We start from the raw sequence: 18432 nt of genomic DNA on the forward strand, positions 1-18432 counted from the left end.
GTTGTTCAAAGAGTTCTGCTTGATAGCACATAGGGGCCTCAAGAGCTTGAAATAGACAAATTTTCAAACAACATCTCCTTCTAAACTGCTGGTCTGATTTTGACCTATTAATTTTACACAAATCGTCCTAATGTAACCTTCTACCAAGACTGTTCAAATTATTCAATTGTATATAACATAGCCGCTAGAGGGCGTGGTCACTTTTTCCTATATGTCAATAGTAGAAACTTAAAAAGTGTTCTTGTATGAAACTGCTGGCCTGATTTTAAAATAATTTCACACAAATGTAGAGATGGTACCTAAAAATTCAAATTGCATCTGATATTACTTTCTGTTGAAAATTTAATACCGGAGTACCTCAATTATATAATGGTTTAACTTTCATACTTCATTTTTCATGCTGAAAGGCAATATTTCATCCGAAAAATTTGGTCCTGCTTGGAAAAGTGGAACCAGTGACAGATAACTCTTCTATGACTATTTAGTTATCTGAACAAAGTATGCATAGATTCGGATGTGTTTCCCAAAAATATAGTTTACTTCAAGATCTATGAATAATCATTCAAACAAAAAAGTTTAGAATCATCTTTCATTTTCACACAAACTAATTCAAAGACGATTTTTGTGCCCCCACCCCACCCCCATGACTGGTGGGGGCATATAGATTTGGTCTTCTCCGTGCGTCCATCCGTCCGTCCGAAGTTCGTGATGCGTCTAGCTCAGAAAGTATTTGATATAAATTGATGAAACCTTGTATGAGTCTTTATCATGATATGAACTTGCGAACCTCCTATTTTACGTCTGGCTCCGCCCACTATTTCCAGTTATGGCCTCTGAAATAGTTAAACATGCACATTTTCACCTAGCTCAAAAAGTCTTTGATGTAGATTCATGAAGCCTTGCATGAGTCTTAATCATGATATGAACTTGCGCACCTCCTAGTTTTCATCTGGGTCCGCTCCCTATTTCCAGAGTTACGGGCCCTGAAATAGTCAAAAATGCACATTTTCACCTTGTGACGCGCCTAGCTCAAAAAGTGTTTAATATAAATCTATTAAACCTTGCATGAGTCTTTATTAGCCCACCATCATCAGATGGTGGGCTATTCAGATCACTCTGCGTCCATGGTCTGTCATCCTTCCGTCCTTCTGACCTTGATTTTGACCTTGATCTAGTCTCGAAATTTGGAACATTCAAAAATGGCTCAATGGTGGGTGCCAAGATCACTCTGTGATCTCTTGTCATGATATGAATTTGCGTATCTCCTATTTTTCATCTGGGTCCGCCCCCTATTTATTAGCCCACCATCATCAGATGGTGGGCTATTTAAATCACTCTGCATCCGTGGTCCGTCGTCCTTTCATCCGTCCGTTAACAATTTCTCGTTATCGCATCTCCTCAGAAACTACTAGGGGGATTTTGACCAAACTTTGTCAGAATGATGTATTGGTACCCTAATTGTGTCCCCCTGAAAATCAGACTGGTTCAACAATTTTTTAGTGAGTTATGGCCCTTTGTTTATTTCTATAATTTACATAGATTTATATAGGGAAAAACTTTGAAAATCTTCTTGTCCAAAACCACAGAGCCTAGGGCTTTGATATTTGGTATGAAGCATCATCTAGTGGTCCTCTACCAAGATGATTCAAATTATTTCCCTGGGGTCTAATATGGCCCCGTCCCGGGGGTCACATGGTTTATATAGACTTATATAGGGAAAAACTTTGAAAATCTTCTTGTCCAAACCACAAAGCCTAGGGCTTTGGCATTTGTAATGTAGCATCATCTAGTGGTTCTGTACCAAGTTTGTTCAAATTATCCCCCTAGGGTCAAATATGGCCCCGCCCTGGGGGTCACATGGTTCATATAGACTTATATAGGGAAAAGCTTTTAAAATCTTCCTGTCAATAACCTACAACATTCAAATTTGGACCACATGTGTAATTTTGAGTGGCAAGATAAACCTTGACATGAGTTGACCTTGATTTTGACCTAGTGACCTTCTTTCACATTTCTGTAGCTACAGCCTTCAAATTTGGACCACATGCATAGTTTTGTGCACTGAAAAAAAACTTTGACCTTGACATTGACCTAGTGACCTACTTTCACATTTTTGAAGGTACAGGCTTCAAATTTGGACCACATGCATAGTTCTGTGTTCCGAAATAAAATTTGACCTTGATTTTGACCTAGTGACCTACTTTCACATTTCTCGAAATACAGCCTTCAAATTTGGACCACTTGCATAGTTTTGTGTACCGAAATGAACTATGACCTTAAGATTGACCTAGTGACCTACTTTCACATTTCTGTAGCTACAGGCTTCAAATTTAGACCACATGCATAGGATTATGTACGGAAACAAACTTTGACCTTGACATTGACCTAGTGACCTACTTTCACATTTTTGAAGGTACAGGCTTTAAATTTGGACCACATGCATAGATTTGTGTTCTGAAGTGTAATTTGACCTTGATTTTGACCTAGTGACCTACTTTCACATTTCTCAAGCTACAGCCTTCAAATTTGGACCACTTGCATAGTTTTATGTACTGAAATAAACTTTGACCTTAAGATTGACCTAGTGACATACTTTCAAATTTCTCAAACTACAGCCTTCAAACTTGATGCACATGCATAGTTTTGTGTACAAAGAACTTTGTCCTTGAAATTGATCTAGTGACCTACTTTCACATTTTTCAAGCTACAGCTTTTGAATTTGGACCACATGCGCAGTGTTGTGTACAGAAATGATATTTGACCTTGAGCAAGTCAATAAGTCTTGAAATCTGGAACACTCAAAAATGGCACATTGGTGGGCGCCAAGATCACTCTGTGATCTCTTGTATAGTTATGGCCCCTGAAATAGTCAAAAGTGCACATTTTCACCATGTGACGCGCCTAACTCAAAAAGTATTACATATAAATTGATTAAACCTTGCATGAGTCTTAATCATGATATGAACTTGCTCACCTCCTATTTTTTGCTTGACTATTTGAAGAATAAGTAGAGCTATCCTACTCACCATGGCGTCGGTGTCGGTGTGGGCATCGGCGTCACACCTTGGTTAAGTTTTTCATACCAGTCCACTTTTTGACAAAATCTTTTGAGTTAAAGCTTTGAAACTTTCAACACTTGTTTACCATCACCATGTCCAGTTTTAGGCAAGAGTACATAACTCCATCATGTAATTTGGCTGAGTTATGGCCCCTTTTAACTTAGAAATCTTGGTTAAGTTTTTCATACCAGTTCACATTTTGTGTAAAGTGTTTGACATATGGCTTTTAACCTTTTATCACTTGTTTAATATAACAGTCTCTATCTGTAGACAAGAGTACATAACTCTGTCAACTATTTTGGCTGAATTATGGCCCTTTTTGAACTTGGAAATAGGTATAATTTTTGTACAAGTCCATGTTTTGTCAAAACTTTTTGACATAAGGCTTTGAAACTTTGTACACTTGTTTATTATCATGATTTCCATCTGTAGGCAAAAGTACATACTCTGCCAACTATTTTGGCTGAATTATGGCCCTTTTTTGACTTGGAAATTGGTTCAGTTTCATACAAGTCAACGTTTTGTCAAAGCTATTTGACATGTGGCTTTGAAACTTTGAACACTTGTTTATCATCCTGATTCCAATCTGTAGGCAAGAGTACATAACTCTGTCAACTATTTTGGCTAAACTATGGCCCTTTTTGAACTTGGAAATCAGTTAAGATTTCATACCAGTCTGTATTTTGCCTTACCTATTTGTCATAAGGCTTTGAAACTTTTACCACTTGTTTACCTTCATAGTCTACTTACCTAGGACAAGGACTTTAGCTCAGTTGTGGCCCATATTTGGACATAGAAATTAGTTAGGTTTCGCATACCATTTGATATTTGGTCTATTAACTGTTTGATATATGGCTTTGTCACACATTGCCATATAGTGCAAGACTTACCCAATTCCACAAATGCAAGTACATTGTTTGTCTTATCTGTTCCTTTTCTTTTGTCTGAAAATCTCAGGTAATATTTTGACCCTAGTAATAATACTTCTATCAATGCTTCGAATAGTCGAGCGTGCTGTCAACAGACAGCTCTTGTTTGTCTGCCTCCGCCCCCTATTTTAGCCCACCATCATCAGATGGTGGGCTATTCAAATCACTCTGCGTCCGTGGTCCGTCGTCCTTCCGTCCCTCTGTTAACAATGTCTCGTTATCACATCTCCTCAAAAACTACTGGCGGGATTTTTACCAAACTTTGTCAGAATGATGTATTAGTACCCTAGTTGTGTCCCCCTGAAAATCAAACTGGTTCAACAATTTTTGAGTGAGTTATGGCCCTTTGTTTATTTTCATAATTTACATAGATTTATATAGGGAAAAACTTTGAAAATCTTTTTGTCCAAAACCACAGAGCCTAGGGCTTTGATATTTGGTATGTAGCATCATCTAGTGGTCCTCTACCAAGATGATTCAAATTTTATCCCTGGGGTCAAATATGGCCCCACCCCGGGGGTCACATGGTTTATATAGACTTATATAGGGAAGTACTTTGAAAAACCTCTTGTCCAAAACCACAGGGCCTAGGACTTTGATATCTTGTATGTGACATCATCTAGTGGTCTTCTACGAAGATTGAACAAATTATTCCCAAAGGGTCAAATGTTGCCCCGCCCTGGGGGTCACATGCATTACATAGACTTATATAGGAAAAAACTTTAAAAATCTTCTTGTCCAAAACCACAAAGCTTTGATATTTGTAATGTAGCATCATCTAGTGGTTCTCTACCAAGTTTGTTCAAATTATCCCCCTAGTATCAAATATGGCCCCGCCCCGGGGGTCACATGGTTCATATAGACTTATATAGGGAAAAGCTTTTAAAATCTTCTTGTCAAAAACCTACAACATTCAAATTTGGACAACGTGTATATTTTTGAGTGGCAAGATAAACCTTGACATGAGTTGACCTTGATTTTGACCTAATGACCGTCTTTCACTTTTCTGTAGCTGCAGCCTTCAAATTTGGACCACATGCATAGTTTTGTGCACTGAAAAAAAATTTTGACCTTGACATTGACCTAGTGACCTACTTGTACATGTTTGAAGGTACAGGCTTCAAATTTGGACCACATGCATAGTTTTGTGTTCAGAAATGAAATTTGACCTTGATTTTGACCTAGTGACCTACTTCCACGTTTCTCAAGCTACAGCCTTCAAATTTGGACCACATGGATAGTTTTGTACACCGAAAAAAAACTTTGACCTTGAGATTGACCTAGTGACCTACTTTCACATTTTTGAAGGTACAGGCTTCAAATTTGGACCACATGTATAGTTTTGTGTTCTGAAATGAAATTTGACCTAGTGACCTACTTTCACATTTCTCAAGCTACAGCCTTCAAATTTGGACAACATGCTAAGTATTGTGTACCGAAATGAACTTTGATCTTGAGATTAACCTAGTGACCTACTTCTACATTTCTCAAGCTACATGCTTCAAATTTGGACCACATGCATATTTTTTGTGTTCTGAATTGAAATTTGACATTGATTTTTACCTGGTACCTACTTTCACATTTCTCAAGCTTCAGCCTCCAAATTTGAAGCACATTCATAGTTTTGTATACCGAAATGAACTTTGACCTTGAAATTGATCTAGTGACCTACTTTCACATTTATCAAGCTACAGCTTTATAATTTGGACCACATGCATGGACCACATGCACAGTGTTGTGTACCGAAATGAAATTTGACCTTGATTTTGACCTTTAGCTAGTCTTGAAATTTGGAACATTCAAAAACGGCTCAATGGTTGGCGCCAAGATCACTCTGTGATCTCCTGTCAGAGTTATGGCCCCTGACATAGTAAAAAATGCACCTTTTTACCTTGTGACTCACCTACCTCAAAAGGTATATGAAATGAATGGATGAAAACTTGCATGAGTCTTTATCATGATATAAACTTGTACACCTCTTATTTTTTGGCTGACTCAACCCCCTATTTTTAAAGTTATGGCCCCTGCAATAGTCAAAAAATGCACATTTTCACCTAATTATGTGCCTGGCTCAAAAAATATTGGATGTAAATTCATGAAACATTGCTTGAGTCTTTATCATGATGTGACCTTGCACACTTGGCATTCTTTTTAAGAATCTTAGCCCTTAGTACAGAGTTATGGCCCTTGAAATAGCCAAAATAGTGGATTTTTTGTTTGTGATGCTCATAGCTCAAAAAGTATATGGCCTAGAATAATGAATCTTTTTTATAAAATGTTTGTTGAGGCTATACCCCATTAAGACTGCAAACATTTGAATTATTTCCCCTTATTTGTGACAAATGTACCAGTGGGGGCACACCCTGTGTCCTACAGACACATTCTAGTTGTTATTTATTATACCCCCACCAAACATGTTTGGGGGGCTATATAGGAGTCAGTTTTGTTGCGTCCCATCCCGTCGCGCGGCATCCCATCGCATCCCGAAATCTATTATCTCAGTTATTCTAGGGTGAAATTTCAAAAACAACAACATACCAATTTTCAATACTTTACTTATTATAAATTTGTAAAATTTTTCGCAAAGCTTCAAATAATTAGCTTCTTAGAAACATAATATATTGTTTTCAATTTTTTAGCTCACCTGAGCAATGCTCAGGTGAGTTTTTCTGATCACTCGATGTCCGGCGTCCGTCGTCTGTCTGTCTGTCTGTCTGTTGTCTGTCGTCTGTCAACATTTAGCTTGTGTATGCGATAGAGGCTGTATTTTTCAATTAATCTTCATGAATATTGGTCAGAATGATAACCTTGATGAAATCTAGGCCGAGTTCGAAAATGGGTCATCTCGGGTCAAAAACTAGGTCACTAGGTCAAATCAAAGAAAAACCTTGTGTATGCAATAGAGGCTGTATTTTTCAATTATTCTTCATGAATATTGGTCAGAATGATTGCCTTGATGAAATCTAGGCCGAGTTCAAAAATGGGTCATCTCGGGTCAAAAACTAGGTCACTAGGTCAAATCAAAGAAAACACTGTGTATGCGATAGAGGCTGTATTTTTCAATTGATCTTCATGAATATTGGTCAGAATGATTGCCTTGATGAAATCTAAGAGGAGTTCAAAAATGGGTCATCTCGGGTACTTACTCGACTTGTACTTACTAAGCCAAACTTCTAAAGATTGGATATTTATAGGTGAATGTGCTACTTTAAAATGGACATCATGGCAAGGTAAGTTATTACTTCCTGTTTGAACCCCTGGAGCCCCGATACTGGTTGAATCCATGACCACGCCAGGATCCACGCCCTCGAAAAAAGTTTTTTCGGCCAATTTGTTGAAAATTACCCCCTGTGTTTTCTGGCAATGTTTTGTACCGGTAAAACAATTCATCAAGCTATGTGAACGGCCACAATGATAACACGCGTGCCGAAACTTGCAGTATGACCAGTTACACGTGCCTTTATTAAAAGGAATACATATGTCTACTGGCTTTTGCTTTTTGGTTCATTACTACCTAACATTGTATAATTGTCGGTAGTGTTAGCATAACAATTTGAGCCATCATTTTGGTTTACAACGTCCGCGTTTTGCGCAGTCAATACCGGACATTCACCTTGAGTGTTGTTTTGTTCTGAGTCAGGATTATTACTACTTGAAAATAAATTATTAGACTCAAAATCATTATTGAAAGTTTGAGTTTCTCTACTTTGAATGCCATGTACAACCTCATAATCTCGAATTATCTCTTCAAAATCAATAATTGGTGTATTTTGCCTACCTCTGTCTGGACCTGTGCCGTCATCAATTGCTGGCCTTGCTCGTTTAGCCTCGGCTGCCCTTGTTGTCGGGCCACGTTTATCCGTGTCCCTTCTCTTCACGCCCCTTCCACGACCTGGCATGCTAAAATTGCTGACTTAATTTACTCTGATTTTTTAAATGTACGACGCTGAATTTACGGACTGAAAGATAGAACGTGGCGGTCACATGACTTTTATACTCGGCGAAGTTACGAACGATCTGGCGAGAATTACCATGGTTACACTACGCGGCGTTTTGCAACGCTAATTTCCAGTAGATAAGCGAGAAATTTACACCAGAATAAACTAGATTAATATCTAAAATTAATCTCTCTTATTACTACATGGATTTCATTCAAACTTAAAATAGATGTTCCACCTTATCACCCTCATCATATGACACAAGGTGCATAACTCTGAACACCGATTTTTCATGAATTATGTCCCCATTTACTTAGAATTTAATGTTAATTTTGATGCATTTTCACTATATCTCAGTGATGACTAAATGGAATTGATTCAAACTTAAAATAGATGTTCCACCTTATCACCCACATCATGTGACACAAGTTGAATAACTTACACCAACTTTTCATGAATTATGCCCCCTGTTAGTAGTTAGTACTAAATGGATTTGATTCAAACTTAAATTAGATGTTCCACCTTATCACCCGCATCATGTGACACAAGGTGCATAACTCTGACACCATTTTTTAGCTCACCAGAGCACAACGTACTCAAGGTGAGCTATTGTGACCGGTCATTGTCCGGCGTCCGTCGACGTGCATCAAGCATTGTCCGTCAACATTTGCCTTGTGAACACTCTAGAGGCTACATTTGTGACCCAATCTTTATGAAACTTGGTCAGAATGTTAGTCTTGATAATCTTTAGGTCAAGTTCAAAACTGGGTCATGTGAGGTCAAAAACTAGGTCAGTAGGTCAGATCTAAGGAAAAGCTTGTGAACACTCTAAAGACCACATTTTTGACCCAATCTTTATGAAACTTGGTCAGAATGTTTCTCTTGATGATCTCTAGGCCTAGATCGAAACTGGATTATTTTGGGTCGAAAACTAGGTCAGTAGGTCAGATCAAAGAAATAGATTGTGAACACTCTAGAGACCACATTTGTGACCCAATCTTTATGAAACCTGGTCAGAATGTTAATCTTGATGATCTCTAGGTCAAGTTTGGAACAGGGTCATGTTGGATCAAAAACTAGGTCAGTAGATCAGATCAATGGAAAAGCTTGTGAACACTCTAGTGACCACATTTGTGACCCAATCTTTATGAAATAATCTCTAGGTCAAGTTTGAAACAGGGTCATGTTGGGTCAGAAACTAGGTCAGTAGGTCAGATCAATGGAAAAGGTTGTGAACACTCTAGAGACCACATTTTTGACCCGATCATTATGAAATTGGTCAGAATGTTTGTCTTGATGATCTCTAGGTCAGGTTTGAAACTGGGTGATGTGGGGTCAAAAACTAGGTCAGTAGGCCAGATCAAAGGACAAGCTTGTGAACACTCTAGAGACCACATTTGTGACTCAATCTTTATGAAACTTGGTCAGAATGCTAGTCTTGATGATATCTAGGTCAGACTTGAAACTGGGTCATGTGGGATCAAAAACTAGGTCAGTAGGACAGATAAAAGGAAAAACTTGTGAACACTCTAAAGACCACATTTTTTACCCAATCTTTATGAAACTTGGTCAGAATGTTTGTCTTGATGATCTCTAGGTCATGTTTGATATTGGGTCATCTGGGTTCAAAAACTAGGTCAGTACTTGAGATCAAAGGAAACGCTTGTGAAGGCTCTAGAGACCACATTTGTGATCCAGTCTTTATGAAACCTTGTCAGAACTTTAGTCTTGGTGATTTCTAGGTCAAATTTGAAACTGGGTCATGTGGGGTCAGAAAAAGGTCAGTAGGTCAGATCAAAGGAAAAGCTTGTGAACACTGTAGAGACCGCATTTGTGACCCAATCTTTATGAAACTTGGTCAGAATGTTAGTCTTGATGATCTCTAGGTCCAGTTTGAAACAGGGTCATGTTGGGTCAAAAACTAGGTCAGTAGGTCAGATCAAGGGAAAAGCTTGTGAACACTTTGGAGACCACATTTGTGACCCAATCTTTCAGTAGGCCAAATCAACTCTGGTGAGTGATATATAGGGCCATCATGGCCCTCTTGTTTATGAATTATGCCCCCTTTTACTTAGAATTTAAGGTTAATTTTGATGCATTTCACTATGTATCATTCTGATTGGCTTAGAGCCAAAGGGAAGTAGCCTTTTTTAAACTTTTGTACTGAGTTAGTTCCCCTTAAATTCCAAGAATTAGTCTATTTTTATAAATTCTATTTTTAGATTTTCAATATTTTGATATTTTTCTTACTTTTTTTATTAGTATTTCTATGTAAAGAATAAAGACATTTTTCTGTGGACACATGTGTTGGTAAGACATATTTTTGTATTCCTTTTTAGTGTATCTCTAATATTAGAGATTTTTATATTTACCTCATCCCTCTTCCTGGGCACATATACTAGTATTACTTATATGTGAGTCAGTCCGTAAACTTTTGCTTGTGACCACTCTAGAGGTCACATTTTTAGCTCACCTGTCACAAAGTGACAAGGTGAGCTTTTGTGATCGTGTGGCGTCCATCGTCCGTCCGTCTGTAAACTTTTGCTTGTGACCACTCTAGAGGTCACATTTTTCATGGGATCTTTATGAAAGTTGGTAAGAATGTTCATCTTGATGATATCTAGGTCAAGTTCGAAACTGGGTCAGGTGCGGTCAAAAACTAGGTCAGTAGATCTAAAAATAGAAAAACCTTGTGACCTCTCTAGAGGCCATATTTTTCATGAGATCTTCATGAAAATTGGTCAGAATGTTCACCTTGATGATATCTAGGTCAAGTTCGAAACTGGGTCACGTGGGGTCAAAAACTAGGTCAGTAGGTCTAAAAATAGAAAAACCTTGTGACCTCTCTAGAGGCCATATTTTTCATGAGATCTTCATGAATATTGGTCAGAATGTTCACCTTGATGATACCTAGGTCAAGTTCGAAACTGGGTCACGTGGGGTCAAAAACTAGGTCACTAGGTCTAAAAATAGAAAACCTTGTGACCTCTCTAGAGACCATATTTTTCATGAGATCTTCATGAATATTGGTCAGAATGTTCACCTTGATGATACCTAGGTCAAGTTCGAAACTGGCTCACGTGGGGTCAAAAACTAGGTCAGTAGGTCTAAAAATAGAAAAACCTTGTGACCTCTCTAGAGGCCATATTTCTCAATGGATCTTCATGAAAAATGGTCAGAATGTTCACCTTGATGATATCTAGGTCAAGTTTGAAACTGGGTCACGTACGGTCAAAAACTAGGTCAGTAGGTCTGAAAATAGAAAAACTTTGTGACCTCTCTAGAGGCCATATTTTTCATGAGATCTTTATGAAAATTTGGGCAGAATGTTCATCTTGATGATATCTAGGTCAAGTTCGAAACTGGGTCACGTGCGGTCAATAACTAGGTCAGTTGATCTAAAAATAGAAAAACCTTGTGGGCCTCTTTAGAGGCCATATTTTTCAAGAGATCTTCATGAAAATTGGTCAGAATGTTGACCTTGATGATATCTAGGTCAAGTTCGAAACTGGGTTACGTGCGGTCAAAAACTAGGTCAGTAGGTCTAAAATAGAAAAATCTTGTGATGTCTCTAGAGGCCATATTTCTCAATGGATCTTCATGAAAATTGGTGAGAATGTTCAGCTTGATGATATCTAGGTCAAGTTCGTAACTGGGTCATGTGCGGTCAAAAACTAGGTCAGTAGGTCTAAAAATAGAAAAACCTTGTGACCTCTCTAGAGGCCATATTTTTCACGAGATCTTCATGAAAATTGGTAAGAATGTTCACCTTGATGATATCTAGGTCAAGTTTAAAGGTGGGTCACATGCCTTTAAAAACTAGGTCATTAGGTCAAATAATAGAAAAACCTTGTGACCTCTCTAGAGGTCATATTTTTCAATGGATCTTCATGAAAATTGGTCAGAATTTTTTATCTTCATGATATCTAGGTCACATGTGCTCAAAAACTAGGTCACTTTGTCAAATAATAGAAATAACTAGGTCATACTCAGTTCAACACTGGGTCATGTGGGGATAGGTGAGCGATTCAGGACCATCATGGTCCTCTTGTTCATGGGATCTTTATGAAAGTTGGTCAGAATGTTCATCTTGATGATATCTAGGTCAAGTTCGAAACTGGGTCACGTGCCTTCAAAAACTAGGTCAGTAGGTCTAAAAATAGAAAAACCTTATGACCTCTCTAGAGGCCATATATTACACAAGATCTTCATGAAAAATGGTCAGAATGTTCACCTTGATGATATCTAGGTCAAGTTCGAAACTGGGTCACATGCCATCAAAAACTAGGTCAGTAGGTCTAAAAATAGAAAAACCTTGTGACCTCTCTAGAGGCCATATATTTCAAAAGATCTTCATGAAAATTGGTTAGAATGTTCACCTTGATGATATCTAGTTCAAGTTCGAAACTTGGTCACGTGCCATCAAAAACTAGGTCAGTAGGTCAGATAATAGAAAAACCTTGTGACCTCTCTAAAGGCCATATTTTTCATGGGATCTGTATGAAAGTTGGTCTGAATGTTCATCTTGATGATATCTAGGTCAAGTTCAAAACTGGGTCACGTGTGGTCAAAAACTAGGTCAGTAGGTCAAATAATGGAAAAACCTTGTGACCTCTCTGAAGGCCATATTTTTCATGGGATCTGTATGAAAGTTGGTCTGATTGTTCATCTTGATGATATCTAGGTCATGTTTGAAACTGGGTCACGTGCGGTCAAAAACTAGGTCAGTAGGTCTAAAAATAGAAAAACCTTGTGACCTCTCTAGAGGCCATATATTTCATGAGATCTTCATGAAAATTGGTCAGAATGTTCACCTTGATGATATCTAGTTCAAGTTCGAAAGTGGGTCACATGCCTTTAAAAACTAGGTCAGTAGGTCAAATAATAAAAAAACCTTGTGACCTCTCTAGAGGCCATATTTTTCATGGGATCTGTATGAAAGTTGCCCTGAATGTTCATCTTGATGATATCTAGGTCAAGTTCGAAAGTGGGTCACGTGCCCGCAAAAACTAGGTCAGTAGGTCAAATAATTGAAAAACCTTGTGACCTCTCTAAAGGCCATATTTTTCATGGGATCTGTATGGAAGTTGGTCTGAATGCTTATCTTGATGATATCTAGGTCAAGTTTGAAACAGAGTCATGTGCGGTCAAAAACTAAGTCAGTAGGTCTAAAAATAGAAAAACCTTGTGACCTCTCTAGAGGCCATACCCTTGAATGGATCTTCATGAAAATTGGTCAGAATGTTCACCTTGATGATATCTAGGTCAGATTTGGAATTGGGTCACGTGCCTTTAAAAATCTAGGTCAGTAGGTCAAATAATAAAAAATACCTTGTGACCTCTCTAGAGGCCATACTTTTCATGAGATCTGTATGAAAGTTGGTCTGAATGTTCATCTTGATGATATCTAGGTCCAGTTTGAAACTGGGTCAACTGCGGTAGAAAACTAGGTCAGTAGGTCTAAAATTAGAAAAAATCTTTCGACCTCTCTATAGGCCATATTTTTCAATGGATCTTCATGAAAATTGATCTGAATGTTCACCTTGATGATATTTAGGTCAGTTCGAAACTGGGTCATGTACAGTCAAAAACTAGGCCAGTAGATAAAAAAATAGAAAAACCTTGTGACCTCTCTAGAGGCCATATTTTTCATGAGATCTTCATGAAAATTAGTGAGAATGTTCATCTTGATGATATCTAATTAAAATTCAAAACAGGGTCACGTACCTTCGAAAACTAGGTCAATATATCAAATAATAGAAAAACCTTGTGACCTCTCTAGAGACCATATTTTTCAATGGATCTTCATGAAAATTGGTCAGAATTTTTATCTTGATAATATCTAGGTCAAGTTCAAAACTGGGTCACATGAGCTCAAAAACAAGGTCACTTTGTCAAATAATAGAAAAAACGACGTCATACTCAAAACTGGGTCATGTGGGAAGAGGTGAGTGATTCAGGACCATCATGGTCCTCTTGTTAGCTCACCAGTCACAAAGTGACAAGGTGAGCTTTCATGATCGCGCGGTGTCCGTCGTCCGTCTGTGCGTGCGTCCGTGCATGCGTCAGTCTGTAAACTTTTTCTTCTGACCACTCTAGAGGTCACATTTATCATGGGATCTTTATGAAAGTTGATCAGAATGTTCATCTTGATGATATCTAGGTCAAGTTCGAAACTGGGTCACGTGGCATCAAAAACTAGGTCAGTAGGTCTAAAAATAGAAAAACCTTGTGACCTCTCTAGAGGCCATATATTTCATAAGATCTTCATGAAACTTGGTCAGAATGTTCACCTTGATGATATCTAGGTCAAGTTCGAAACTGGGTCACGTGCCGTCAAAAGTTAGGTCAGTAGGTCTAAAAATAGAAAAACCTTGTGACCTCTCTAGAGGCCATATATTTCACAAGATCTTCATGAAAATTGGTCAGAATGTTCAACTTGATAATATCTAGGTCAAGTTCGAAACTGGGTCACGTGCCTTCTAAAAGCTAGGTCAGTAGGTCAAATAATAGAAAAACCTTGTGACCTCTCTAGAGGCCATATTTTTCATGGGATCTGTATGAAAGTTGGTCTGAGTGTTTATCTTGATGATATCTAGGTCAAGTTCGAAACTGGGTCATGTGCGGTCAAAAACTAGGTCAGTAGGTCTAAGAATAGAAAACCTTGTGACCTCTCTAGAGGCCATATATTTCATGAGATCTTCATGAAAATTGGTCAGAATGTTCACCTTGATGATATCTAGGTCAAGTTCGAAAGTGGGTCACGTGCGGTCAAAAACTAGGTCAGTAGGTCAAATAATAGAAAAACCTTGTGACCTGTCTAGAGGCCATATTTTTCATGGGATCTGTATGAAAATTGGTCTGAATATTCATCTTTTTGATATCTAGGTCAAATTTGAAAGTGGGTCACGTGCCATCAAAAACTAGGTCAGTAGGTCAAATAATAGAAAAACCTTGTGACCTCTCTAAAGGCCATATTTTTCATGGGATCTGTATGAAAATTGGTCTGAATGTTCATCTTGATGATATCTAGGTCAAGTTCGAAACAGGGTCATGTGCGGTCAAAAACTAGGTCATTAGGTCTAAAAATAGAAAAACCTTGTGACCTCTCTAGAGACCATACTTGTGAATGGATCTCCATAGAAATTGGTCAGAATGTTCACCTTGATGATATCTAGGTCAAGTTTGAAACTGGGTCACGTGCCTTAAAAAACTAGGTCAGTAGGTCAAATAATAAAAAAACCTTGTGACCTCTCTAGAGGCCATACTTTTCATGGGATCTGTATGAAAGTTGGTCTGAATGTTCATCTTGATGATATCTAGGTCAAGTTTGAAACTTGGTCAACTGCGGTCAAAAACTAGGTCAGTAGGTCTAAAATTATTAAAATCTTTTGACCTCTCTAGAGACCATATTTTTCAATGGATCTTCATGAAAATTGGTCAGAATTTTTATCTATGTAATATCTAGGTCAAGTTCAAAACTGGGTCACATGAGCTCAAAAACTAGGTCACTATGTCAAATAATAGAAAAAACGACGTCATACTCAAAACTGGGTCATGTGGAAAGAGGTGAGCGATTCAGGACCATCATGGTCCTCTTGTATTATTCTAAGTAGTTTTAAGATTTCTTATGGTTGCCATTCTTCTGTGACAAGACGGTATGGTGGGGGTATATGTTACTCCTGTGATTTATAGGTATGGGGTATGATCATAGGAAAGAAAACATTATTCATGAGAAAAATATAAATAGACTATAATTATGAATTTTACAACATCGAATCCCTCAATATTTTACAAAATTCGTTTGCCAAGAATAATCAAGGCCTCAAAATGTTTGAGTTAAAAACTGAGCGATATAAAAATGTATCTTCTATCTGATGGCCACTCCAAAACCATACCAAAAACTGTGCCGAAAGAAGTTATTTCACTTTTTCAAATCACTCTGCGTCCGTGGTCCGTCGTCTGTCCTTCCGTCCGTCCATTAACAATTTCCCATTATTGCATCTCCTCAGAAACTATTGGGAGGATTTTGACCAAACTTTGTCAGAATGATGTATTTATACCCTTGTTGTGTCCCCTGAAAATCAGACTGGTTCAACAATTTTTGAGTGAGTTATGGCCCTTTGTTTATTTTTATAATTTACATAGATTTATATAGGAAAAAACTTTGAAAATCTTCTTGTCAAAAACCACAGGGCCTAGGGCTTTGATATTTGGTATGTAGCATCATCTAGTGGTTCTCTACCAATTTTATTCAAATTATCCCCCTAGGTTCAAATATGGCGCCAGCCTTGGGGTCACATGGCTCATATAGACTTATATAGGGAAAAACTTTTAAAATCTTATTGTCCATAACCTACAACATTCAAATTTGGACCACATGTATAGTTTTGAGTGGCAAGATGAACATGGCGCCCTTGACACGAGTTGACCTTGATTTTGACGTCATGACCTACTTTCACATTTTTGAAGGTACAGGCTTCAAATTTGGACCACATGCATAGTTTTGTGCAACGAAGAAAATGTTGACCTTGACATTGACTCGGTGACCTACTTTCACATTTTTGAAGGTACAGGCTTCAGATTTGGACCACATGCATACTTCTGTGTTCAGAAATGAAATTTGACCTTGATTTTGACCTAGTGACCTATTTTCACATTTCTCAAGCTACAGCCTTTAAATTTGGACCACATGCACAGTTTTGTGCATCAAAAAAAAACTTTGACCTAGTGACCTACTTTCACATTTTTGAAGGTACAGACTTCAGATTTGGACCACATGCATAGTTTTGTGTTCCGAAATGAAATTTGACCTTGAATTTGACCTAGTGACCTACTTTCACATTTCTCAAGCTACAGCTTTCAAATTTGGATGGCATGCATAGTATTGTGTACCGAAATGAACTTTGATTTTGAGATTGACCTAGTGACCTACTTCCACATTTCTCAAGCTACATGCTTCAAATTTGGATCTCATGCATATTTTTGTGTTCTGAATTGAAATTTGACATTGATTTTTACCTAGTACCTACTTACACATTCCTCAAGCTACAGCCTCCAGATTTGAAGCACATGCATAGTTTTGTATACCGAAATGAACTTTGACCTTGAAATTGATCTAGTGACCTTCTTTCACATTTCTAAAGGTACAGCTTTCAAATTTGGACCATATGCATTGACCACATTCACAGTGTTGTGTACTAAAATGAAATTTGACCTTGATTTTGACCTTGAGCTAGTCTTGAAATTTGGAACATTCAAAAATGGCCCAATGGTGGGCGCCAAGATCACTCTGTGATCTCTTGTTTATAACACGCACCTTGTGTTTACAAATGTACTTAATTTGCATAGAGATATGCACTTTGGTTTTGCACTTGATTTGTTGTTGTTGTCGTTGAATACGTAGCCTTAGGTACCATTTCTAACAAATGGTCCTTGGGTGACTTTCTAACATAATTGTTCATATTATTTTGATCAAAAAGACATGGTCGCTTGTCACATTGTTGTGTGACCTTCTGCAAAAGTTGTTCAAATTATTCTGATTCATTAAAAAACATGGCCACCTGATGGCTGGTCACTTTTCCCAATATGTGTATAGTAGAAACTTAAAAAGTCTTTTTGTATGAAACTTTTGGCCTGATTTTAAAATAATTTTAAGCAAATGATCCTTTGGAGACTTTCTAACAAGATTGTTCAAATTATTTTGATCCGTGAAAAAGACATGGATGCCTGAGGGCATGGCCACGTTTCCCTTTATATTTATAATAGAAACTTAAAAACTCTTCTTGTATAAAACTGCTGGCCCGATTTTGAAATAATTTCGCTCAAATGAGTGACTTTCTACAAAGATAGTTCGAATTATTCTGATTCCACAAAAAACATGGCAGCCAGTTGGCGAGGTCACTTTTCATTACTGCTGATCAAATTTTGAAATAATTTCACACAAATGGTCCTTTTTTGACCTTCTACCAAGATTGTTATGCCCCCCTTCGAAGAAGAGGGGTATATTGTTTTGCAGATGTCGGTCGTACGGGCGGTCGGTATGTAGACAAATCTGTTTCCAGATGATAACTCAAGAACGCTTGGGCTTAGGATTATGGAAGTTGATAGGGCAGTTGATCATAACCAGCAGATGACCCCTATTGATTTTGAGGTCAGTAGGTCAAAGGTCAAGGTCACAGTGACAAGGAACAGTTTAATGGTTTCCAGATGATTACTCAAGAAAGGTTGGGCCTAGGATCATGATAGTTGATAGGGATGTTGGCCATGACCAGCAGATAACCCCTATTGATTTTGAGTTCAGTAGATCAAAGGTCAAGGACACAGTGACCTGGAACAGTAAAACCATTTCCAGAAGATAACTTGAGAACGCTTTGAGCCTAGGATCACAATGATTTTTAGGTTAGTAGTTCAAAGGTCAAGGTCACAGTGAACTGGAACAGTTAAAAAATGTCCAGACGGTAACTTGAAAATGCTTTGGCCTAGGATCACGAAACTTAATAGGGA

The 18432-nt window shown here is 37.9% G+C and overlaps 1 protein-coding gene across 9 annotated transcripts in view; it reads left to right on the forward strand.

Moving 5' to 3' along the window:
• LOC123529310 (ELKS/Rab6-interacting/CAST family member 1-like) overlaps nucleotides 1-18432 on the forward strand; it is a 423378-nt gene that overhangs the window by 122269 nt on the left and 282677 nt on the right. The window lies entirely within an intron of this gene.

This window comes from Mercenaria mercenaria, chromosome 13, assembly GCF_021730395.1.
Source record: "Mercenaria mercenaria strain notata chromosome 13, MADL_Memer_1, whole genome shotgun sequence".
In the NCBI taxonomy this organism is placed as follows: Eukaryota; Metazoa; Mollusca; class Bivalvia; order Venerida; family Veneridae; genus Mercenaria; species Mercenaria mercenaria.